Raw genomic sequence first — 10,344 nt, 5'->3', positions numbered from 1 at the left:
ATAGCTCAAACTACACACCAGTGCTGTATATACAAATCCTAAAATAATACAGTGTTACCTCAGACACAGAGCGAAACGCTCTAGGTCAATCATCTCTCTTAAATTATTTCTGTCTCCTCAGATGTGATCTTAACTCTGCCAACTAGAGCTCAACCGAAAGAACCCAGACAGAAACCAGAGAACCCAGAATCTCTGTTTCTTTCTTTTCTTGTGTAAAAACATCAGGACCAGCTCATCGTTGCTTGATGTTGATTTGTTGACCCCTTTTTTGTCACAGTGCATTTTTTGAGGATTATTTTTTCTGAAATAATGTCGATATAATTTTTTGTTGTTACACAGCAAATTCAGATCTGGAAAAATCTGAATTTCATGTTTCTCTTTTGCAATGCCATCGATGGTCTTTAGAAATCTGACTTGAGGACATGTTCCAGTTTAAAATTCGGACTCATTTCAAATGGAAAGCTCCAATTAGAACAAGGGTGGGCAACTCGAGGGCAAGTGTCCTGCAGGTTTTAGATATTACCCTGAGTCAACACACCTGAATCTCATGATTCAGGTGTGTTGGTAATCACATTACCAAGCCTCTGGAGAACTTCAGGACGTGTTGAGGAGGTCATTTAGCCATTTGAATCAGCTGTGTTGGATCAAGGACACCTGCCCTCGAGGCCTGGAGTTGCCCACCCCTGATTTAGAAGAATTTTTTTTGTTTTGTTTTGTTTTGTCTTTAAACGTGACCCTCTTACTATCCGTACACAAAGATCTGACAGATCTTCCAGGAATGATGACATTATTTTTCAGAGGATTCATTGGTTCATCTGTGGTGATTTTATACCTGTTGATATCTAATCTAGAGCCCTACCTATTTGCAGCACAAGTTACCATGGTGAGTTACCACCATGGTAACTGCCTTTGTGTTACAGAAAACCCAGGGTTTACCCTGAATTTACCTGGATGAGAAAAAATCCTGCTTCATACTACTGGCCTCGGGATATTGGTGTAAAAGTACCAGCATAATTAATCCAAAAGCTTCTGAAAGAACCCAAGAGCAGAACAGTGCGGCAGATTGAGGCGCAAGAGTTAAGAGTGTATTTTACTTCAGATGGTGGTAGCAGATTAGCTGAGATGGAGGCTGAAGTAGGCTGAAAGCAAGACTTGTGATGGACCGTGATCCTGAAACAGAGAGAACAAAGTCACTACAGGATCAGGTAAATTCACTACAGACTAGCGACTTTAGCTGGAGTTGTATGTGTGTTACCAGACTAGTAGATACAGCACACAGTGGAGGAGAAGCCGGGGCTGAAATGCTGCAGAGCCTGATTATGGATTACTTTCAGGTGTGCAGACTGATTGCAACGCAGGTGATGATTAAGTGCCACGCCCAGTCAGATACAAAAACAGACACCCACACACCCACAGGACGAAATGGGAATCGTAAGAGAAAGGAGACAGGGAAGAAAATACCACACAATCTCAACGATTTAGTAACACAAACACTATGACAAAAAAAAGCCAGGGTGATGAAGTGACCAGTTAACTGACTCAGAAAATAAGACCTCTAAACAATGACAACATCTTTTAGATACTTTGACAATTGCAAAGCCATTTCCACTGAAATGTTTGTGTCCACCGCTGCAGGTGTACAGTAGTGAATAAAAATTTGTCAGCAAGATTGTGAACACAGAGCTTTAATCAATCAGCCATGGAGGCGAGTTAAAAAAAAGAGGTTCTTTATATATTTGTGTTCGGATAACACGTAAGAGAACAAGGCCGTTGTCTAACACACTATATTACTACTTAGGTGAAATAGTTTGGATCTGAATGTTGTGAAAATGTCCACAACAAATTTACTCCCAGCAAGCTTCAATTGTTCCACTCCATAACCGAGTACAATTGCTTTCTGATTGTCCTCGTGTGCTCAAATGAGTCAAACTAAGGTGAAAACCACTGCAGGGTTTCATTCGTAAACAAACTAATTCACTCTAAACACAAAAAAACACTCCACAGTTCCTCCGGATACTGCTAACACATTACCATTTAGTAACACAAAGAGTGTGCATTGCTAACAGAGAAAATGGTTTTAACATTGTCAACAAGGTTATAATCATTTTAATCTCTGCCGACGCGTGTGACGATAAAAAACACCAGCCTCAACAGTAAAATCAGGGAAACAAAGGCCCATGAAAGACTAACGAGGATTGAGGGCTATTCTGTACTAGTTTTCATCACACTTGCTCCAGTTTCATCAGAAATGGATCTTAGCAAACATACAGAACACGTCTCCAAGTGACATTGCCCAAACGAGGAGGAAAAGATTCTGTAAAGTTAATTGAAATGCACTGCATGCTGGGAAGTACGCCAGCGAGCATAATTAAGATGTTCTCTCAACTTACAAGTTAAACTCACAGGAGTTCTGAAGCTGATTAGTGGCAAGATGAAACTGACAAAAGTATGAATACGAGGTTACTCGCTGATTAAGAATTAATCATTTCCATGATATTGTTTTTACATGTGATGTGTAGAGCAGCAACTCATGTTTTTTTAGATGGCATTAGAAATTGAAATTCAGTCATTACACTTACTAATGTTAGTGACACCTGACAACTTCAGAATTTAGGGCTTGTTTGCTACTTTACAAGGAGATGGGAGAAACATAACATGTAACTCCAAAGATGTCTCATTTACATAGTGTGTTGTCTTAACCATTATTCAGCTGCTTTGTATTGTACAGGATATGATACTCAAGACTGGTGCTGCTCCGTGCAGTCAGCAAGGCTAATTAGTTGTTTATAATGAGTAAATATCTTGAAACCTCAGACCAGCTGCTTAGTAACTGCAGCATCTTTTTTAGTGCTACTTCCCCTGTGTTACCTTTGCAAGAGTATATACTCAGCAACAATTACATACAATTAAAGTTGCAATGCAACACAGTCAAAAAAAGAGAAAAAGAAAAAAAAAAGTACACACAGTCTTTAAACGCCAAGGTTTTACATATCAGGACAAAATAATAAAAAAAATCATCTGGTCCTTAACAGATCTATTTGTTTCATAAAAAATAAGTCAAAATGCAGTGAGAAAAACTAAGTACACCCTTACTGCATTTAGAGGAATTAAGTAAAGCAGACCAGTTTGCTGCTCTGGAGCATTCAGGTATGTGTTAACACAATACCAGTGAGGAAAGACCTCAGTAATAACCTTAGAGAAGCAATTGTTGCTCAATCTGGGAAGGGTTATAAGGCCATTTCCAAACAACTTGAAGTCATCATTCAACAGTGAGAAAGATTATTCACAAGTGAAGAACATTCTGGATAGTTGTCAATCTTCCCAGGAGTGGACGTCCCAACAAATTCACCCTAAGGTCAGTCTGTGCAATGCTCAGTGAAACTGCAAAACACACTAGAGCTACACCTCAGATTACACAAGCCTCAGTAAGCATGGTAAATGTAAAGGTTCATGACAGTATCGTTAAAAAAAGACTGAAGAAATATGGTCTGTTTGGAAAGGTTGCCTCTTCTCTCTAAAAAGAACACGGCAACATGGATTAGGTTTGCAGAGTTGCATCTGAACAAACTACAAGACTCCTGGAACAATGTCGAGACTAAAGGACAGACGAGACTAAAGAGGTGATGTTTGGCTGTAATGGACAGCACCATATTTGGCAAACACAGCATATCAGCACAAACACCTCACACTAACTGTCGAGCACGGTGGTGGAGGCCTGATGATTTGGGCTTGTTTGAGCCCAGCAATGAACTCCTCTGTACACCAAAGTATTGCAGACCCAAATGTGAGGCGGTCTGTCTGTCAGCTAAGCCGTGGCCCAAATTAGGTCATGCAACAGGACAATAATCCCAAGAACAGCAGCAAATCTGCACCAGAAAGTCGGAAAAATAAGAGTCAAGTTGCAATCTGGGCAACTTGGGCAACTTGGCCAGTCAAAGTTCAGGCTTCAGAGTGATTGAAATACTCTGGTGGGATCGTTTAGGTTTGCAGGGATAAACAAAAGCTGGAGAACTTCAAAGAAATAAAGCAGTGCTATATAGAGGAGTAGGCCAAAATTCCTTCACAATGACGTGAGTGAGACTGATAAAGTCACACACACAAATGATTAATTCAACTTATTTCAGGTGGTTCAGTTACTAAATCATGCTTCTGTCTTTTGGTTTTGTTTCTGTTGAATAAATCATGACGCAGTGTAATATGTAGTTCATCTGAAGTTCTATTAAATAATTTAGAGACGTAGTGAGAACTAGTTATACTAGTTTATGTCCTGATTCCTAAAACCTTAGACCTGACAGACAGTATACTTTCTTTTTACCATTACTATATATACTACACACATATACATATATGTATATACAGCCTCAGCAGCATTAGAAGGAACTAATTTCAGCAAATGTATTAAATTAGGGTGACCATATTTTGACTTCCCAAAAAGAGGACACTTGGCCCAGTCATGAAGAACTTTAATAATACTGTTTGTTTAAAGAAAATGTTAACATATTTAAACGATGCCTTCTCTGTGCGGTTAATGAATGGTGAAATAAAAAATGTCATATAGGCTTTTACAAGTCAACAAGTGCAAAAAAGGAGGACGGTTGGTCACCCTAATTAAATGCATTACTTTAACAAAGACAGCTGTTGCTTTGCATCCTAGAAAAACTCTACTTTTGTTTCTTAGTCTGGCTTTCCTTCCTTTTTATGGCACATGGGCATTAAGCATTGCAGAGTCTCAGCTTGTTGCAGAGACCAGGCTTCTCTGCAACAAGGACGTTGCCTTATTCTGTTGGCTGGGGGAGGGGCGTGTGGGCAAAAGATGGCAAGAGTAATCGTTGCGGTTACTGTTTTATTCATTGAGTGACTGTCCTTCAACATGACTGACAAGAGGTCAGATTCAAAGACTGTATGTGAAAAAGAATATGATCAGCGGGCTACGTCACCTCGTCTCCTGCTTTCTTTTGCCTCACCAAACCATCTTCAGGTACAAACTGGTATTAGGTGGTGCCAACTAGTTAGCAAGTATCTCTACAACACCGGATACTTCCTTTATACAAAATTGTTTAAAGGCCGCTAAACAGAATTGTGTGTGTGTGTGTGTGTGGGGGGGGGGGGGGTCTTTTTTTTACATTTGTAAATCTGCTTTTAATAATTTGTATTCATCTAATTTTTTATTGTGATTTTAATTTTGTTCTCTTGCTGTTTTGTAGTTTTGTTTTTGTTTTATTGTTCATTGTGCAGCACTTAAGCACAACATGTTTTGTGCTTAAATGTGCTATTGTACGGTGGCCCTGAGAGGCCAAACGGACTGCAACTTAAGAAAACACCAGCAATAAGAAAAACGCTGCAAAAGCACACAAAACACAAATAGGAAGGAAATAGGAAGAAAGTAAACAAAAATAGGAAAAAACAGATTTCCAAAAGCACAAGGGAAGTGTTTCTGGCGAGACAATAACCCGACGGACCAGTTGCAGGAACCCAAAACATGGTAGGTGTGTTTTATCATGATTCATATAATACTCATGACGGATTTTTAGGCTAATAGTTAGGCTAACACACTTACCACTCACCTTTTCTTTCCTCACAAAACTGATAGATCCTCCACTTCTTTTAAGTGTCTCCCAGCGCAATTCTTAGCATATTTTGGTTCCCGCAACTGGTCCGTCGGGTTATTGTCTCCCCAGAAACACTTCCCTTGTGCTTTTGGAAATCTGTTTTTTCCTATTTCTGTTTTCTTTTTTCTTATTTCCATTGTTGTTTTTCTTATTTCTGTTTTGTTTTTTCCCTATTTCCGTTGTGTTTTGTGTGCTTTTGCAACGCTTTTCTTATTGCTGGTGTTTTCTTAAGTTGCAGTCCATTTGGCCTCTCAGGGCCACCGTACTATTGAAATAAACTTGACTTCATCTAAATCATCTAAATACATCTAAACTCACATTTTTTAACCTTGAGTTTAACAAAACATTTTCTTGCAATGGCACATGCTATATCATGCTGAAGTGATACCGATTAACATGATGCTGGATTGCAGATAATGATCATTTTTATTGTTGATGATCTCAAAGTTGACGTGTTCATGTGTAAGAGATTAAAATGTCATAATTCAAGTTAAAAAATAATTAACAAGCTCATTATGAAATCTCTGACAAGTAGTTGGATGTGTAACTTGAGATATTTCCATCTGTACTTTTATTCTTTACCATTGATTGTCTGCTGATAATTTAATTACTGTAGTGCAACAATGATCTATTGATAGAAAGAACAGCAATTAGTATTTCACAACTCATGAGACCTGAAACCATCTGATGATTTTATTGTTTTGTCAACAAATAGCATATCCATCAGAAACATCTTTTTATAGATTCATTATGTATGTTGAGTCTTTGTGTTAAAATATACACTCGCCTGAGCTGGGTTAGACCCCCCTTTTGCCTTCAGAGCTGCCTTAATTCTTGATGGCACAGACAGCACAGAATTCTGACCCCACCATCCAAATGTTGCCGCAGAAATGTTTACATTCTTCAATTGTCCAATTTTGGTGACTTTGTGTCAATTGTAGTCTCGTTTTCCTGTTCATAGCTGAGTGGAGGGGCACCCATTGTGGTCTTCTGCTTCTGTTACCCATCTCCTTCAAGGTTTGAAGTGTTGTATTTTTAGAGATGCTCCTCTGTATAGCTTGGTTATAGCCAGTGAAATGAGTTATTGAGTTACTGCTGCCACCCTATCAGCTCTGGCCATTCTTCTCTCGTCTCAAGAACAAGGCAGTTTCACCCAAAGAACTGTCGCTCACTGGATATTTTCTCTTTTTCAGAAGAGTCCCTGTAAACCCTAGAGATGTCTGTGTGGGAAAATCTCAGTAGATCTGCAGTTCTTGAAATAATCACACCAGCACCCACACCACATTCAAAGTCACTTAAATCCCCTTTCGTTTCTATTCTGATGCTCAGTTTGAATTTCTGCAGATCATCTTGATCATATCTGCATGCTTAAATTCATCTAATTAGCCATGTGATTGACTGATTAGCAATTTGCTTTCATGTTGAACAGTTGAAGAGGTGAAGCTACCAAAGTGGTCAGTGAACATGTGTCGTCAATGGTACAGCATTGTTGTTGGAGGAAATATTCAACAAAACCTTAAAAGTTTTGGGAGTTTTATTTTATTTTTTTGCCCTCTGTAGCCTAAAACCTCTCTGACTCATTGCTTTCTCTGTTTTTTTTTTCTCAGCTGTTGTGCGATGGTGCTCTGCTCTAGACTCTGAATATTAAATGTAAATCCAAGACATAACCATGAAAAGAAAGGAAGATTGGAGTAAATGAGCTTCTCTTAATTGTATATATGTGCACAGTATATAAAACCTAAAACTGGTAGTGTGCCCAGCGCTAATATCAATTAGCATGCAATATCAATTAGCTACCAATCTCACGGCACATTAGTAGGGATAATGGGTTGACCCCTAATACGACCCCGTCCACGTCACTTCAGTGGATCCTTCCAAAGTACTTTAGCTTTCCACGCTTGAAAAGCTAAGACTGTTTGCAAACACAATGCAGTAAAGGACATCAATTATTTAAATCATCTTCTCCTGAGGTGAGAATGTTAAAATTCAGGTATCAGAGAGCAGCACCACAATGAGGCATATTGCTCTTCTTTTATCCTCCGTTCACTGCAGAAGAAGGCCTCAGCCTGTATAGTGGCTGAAGGGTCTATAAATGTTCTATGCTCTGCGTCCCGTGAGTTACAATGCTCAGGGCAGGCAATAACTCACACCATTAAACATAACGAGGGCTTAGACGGGGCTAAGGCATTGGCAACAACGAAAAATAATGTCTGATCCTGCGATGATGGCGTAATATTCCTTTCCTCTGATTTGTCAACCAGCGACGGGACCAGACAAACCCAGAAGATGCTTGTGTCATGGACTGACAGACAAGTAGCAAGGAAGATCCATCATTCAAGGTCAGTTAATCTGACTGATTCTGAATCTGGTTCTTTTCTTTAGGGAAATTTTAGAAAGGGGGAAAAAAAATCAGAACTGCAGAAGAAACGGTAAAAAAAAAAAGGGGGGGGTTGTTGGCCTATCGGATGTACCAGTCCTTGGAAAGGAGAAAGTCTAGAAGTACAAAAAGAGATGAAGGATCAGGTTGAAAATACCAGGAGATATTCTCTAAGCTCTTTTATGAGGAAAAATATAAGGCTCAGTCTTAGATATTTGTTGAGCCTCAAAAGTTGTAAAGGTCAGTCTTTGATGTATTGCAACATAGAGTATGAGCGTGTTATTTAAATCCTTGAGTCATATTTTAGAGTGGGTGCTCTAATCCCAGTAGCTCCAGGATACGGGAACTGGTTTAAAGTTGATCATGAGATAAGAATCATGCGGTTCGTTGACATATACAGTACATGCAGAGTTTGTTCAGCTGGAAGGAGTTCATCTATTATTTTTACTCATCCATGATATGTAGATTTATGTCATTACATAGCTCTGTGATTAAAATTTCTCCACTCCGACACTGCTATGCCACACCAGAGTGCTGCGAGCATGAGATAGCAATCTGTTATCTCTGTTTTAACGCCATACTTTCTCCTCCATATTCATGTGTTACAGCATGGCAATCAAAATCCCAGCGATTAACCTGTTCTGCCACCTCACAGTGAGAAGGGCTGCTGGACTGAAGCTGAACTTAAGATGAGGCAAATGAATTTAAAAGGGACCAGGGGGTGGCAGCGAGCTTGAAAATCAAAGCTGACATCCGGCGCTCAGCAGAGGAGGAAAAGACATGTTCAAAGTTGCTTTTAGATCACAAACTCATGCAAACATTCACTGCATGCATCAGGTTTCAACATAATAATTACAGTGCCTTCTACACGATTTCGTACACTTGCACGTTTCAGATCATCAAACACATTTTAATACTAGACAAAGATAAACTAAGTAAATACAAAATGCAGTTTTTCAAAATGATGATTTCCTTTATTAAGGGATTAAAGTTATCCAAACCAACCTGGCCCTGTGTGCAGATAAATTCACAAAGCTGAGAAAGTGAAGCACGCTGAAAGATCTTAAAAAGCAACACATCATGTCATGATCTAAAGTAACATAAGATCGCCTGAGAAACAAAGTCATGCTGGAACGGGTTACAAAGCCATTTCTAAGGCTCCAGCAAACCACAGTCAGAGCCATTATCCACAAATAAAGAAAACTTGGAACAGTGGTGAACCTTCCCAGGAGTGGCCAGCCTAGCAAAATTACTCCAAGAGCGCATCGATGACTCACCCGCCATCACAAAAGAACCCAGAACAGCATGTAAAGAACTGCAGGCCTCACTTGCCTCGGTTTAATGTCAGAGTTCATGATTCAACAGTAAGAAACAGAGTGGGCAAGAACGGCATCCATGGGAGAGAAGATTTCCAAGACTTCTGGGAAAACTATCTGTGGACTGACGAGACAAAAGCTGAACTTTTTGGAGTGTTTGAGTCATAAAACTAAGGCAGCATTTCATAAAAAAGAGCAGTCAAACATGGTGGTGGTAGTGTGGTCTGGGGGTGTTTTGCTGCTTGAGGACGCCTTGCTGCTGTAATTGATGGAGCCATGAATTGTGCTCCTGAAGGAGAATGTCTGACCATCAGTTTGTGTCATCGTGAACTTGGGTTATGCAGAGGGATAGCGATCCAAAACAAGTCCACCTAAAAAGAGGCAAAAATGAAGGTTTTGAAGCATCTTAGTCAAATTTCAGCCTAAAATCAGATTGAGATACTTTGCCTTAAATGATCTTAAGTAGACCAGTGGTGATCAGAAATCCTCCATTGTGGCTGAATTAAAACAATTTTGCAAAAAAGAGTGGACCAAAATTTCTCCACTCATCATTACACTTGATTGCAGTTCTTGTTGCCAAGGGTGACACAACCAGTTATTAGGTTTAGGGCCAGATAGGTTTGTAGAGCTTTTCCTCCCTGAATAAATGAAATCATCCTTTAAAAATGACTTTTGTATTTACCCAGGTTATCTTTGTCAAATATTAAAATTTGCTTGATGATCTGAAACATGTAAGAATGACAAATATGTAAAAAACTGAAAAATCAGGAAGGGGACAATTTAATAAGACGGCAAGATTTTTGTTTTTTTCTAATATTTAGTGTAATGTGACAGCATTTTATTAACAAGGCAAAGTTAGTGTTCTTAATCCTAACTATAAAGCAGCAGTAGTTGGTCTTTTGAATTCAAGTCGGCTCTTTTTGGAGTGAAACAATGTGGTTGTTAGATCTATTGAAGTGAGTTCAAAGAGCCAAAATTCTGTTTGTTGTTAATAAAAAATACCTTTTGTACACCACAATTCTCCCTTAATAGCAATGTTGTT

The 10,344-nt window shown here is 39.1% G+C and overlaps 1 long non-coding RNA gene across 1 annotated transcript; it reads left to right on the top strand.

The window, feature by feature from the left end:
* Positions 1–1,066: 1,066 nt before the first annotated feature.
* On the top strand, positions 1,067–8,758 carry LOC112841964 (uncharacterized). The gene is made up of 3 exons (XR_003213473.1): positions 1,067–1,205; positions 7,871–7,948; positions 8,595–8,758. It is a non-coding gene; the product is annotated as an uncharacterized LOC112841964 (long non-coding RNA).
* The last annotated feature ends 1,586 nt before the right edge of the window (positions 8,759–10,344 follow it).

Source organism: Oreochromis niloticus, linkage group LG2 (assembly GCF_001858045.2).
Source record: "Oreochromis niloticus isolate F11D_XX linkage group LG2, O_niloticus_UMD_NMBU, whole genome shotgun sequence".
Classification (NCBI taxonomy): Eukaryota; Metazoa; Chordata; class Actinopteri; order Cichliformes; family Cichlidae; genus Oreochromis; species Oreochromis niloticus.
The sequence above is the reverse complement of the archived record's forward strand: the minus strand, read 5'-3'. Positions and strand labels throughout refer to the sequence as shown.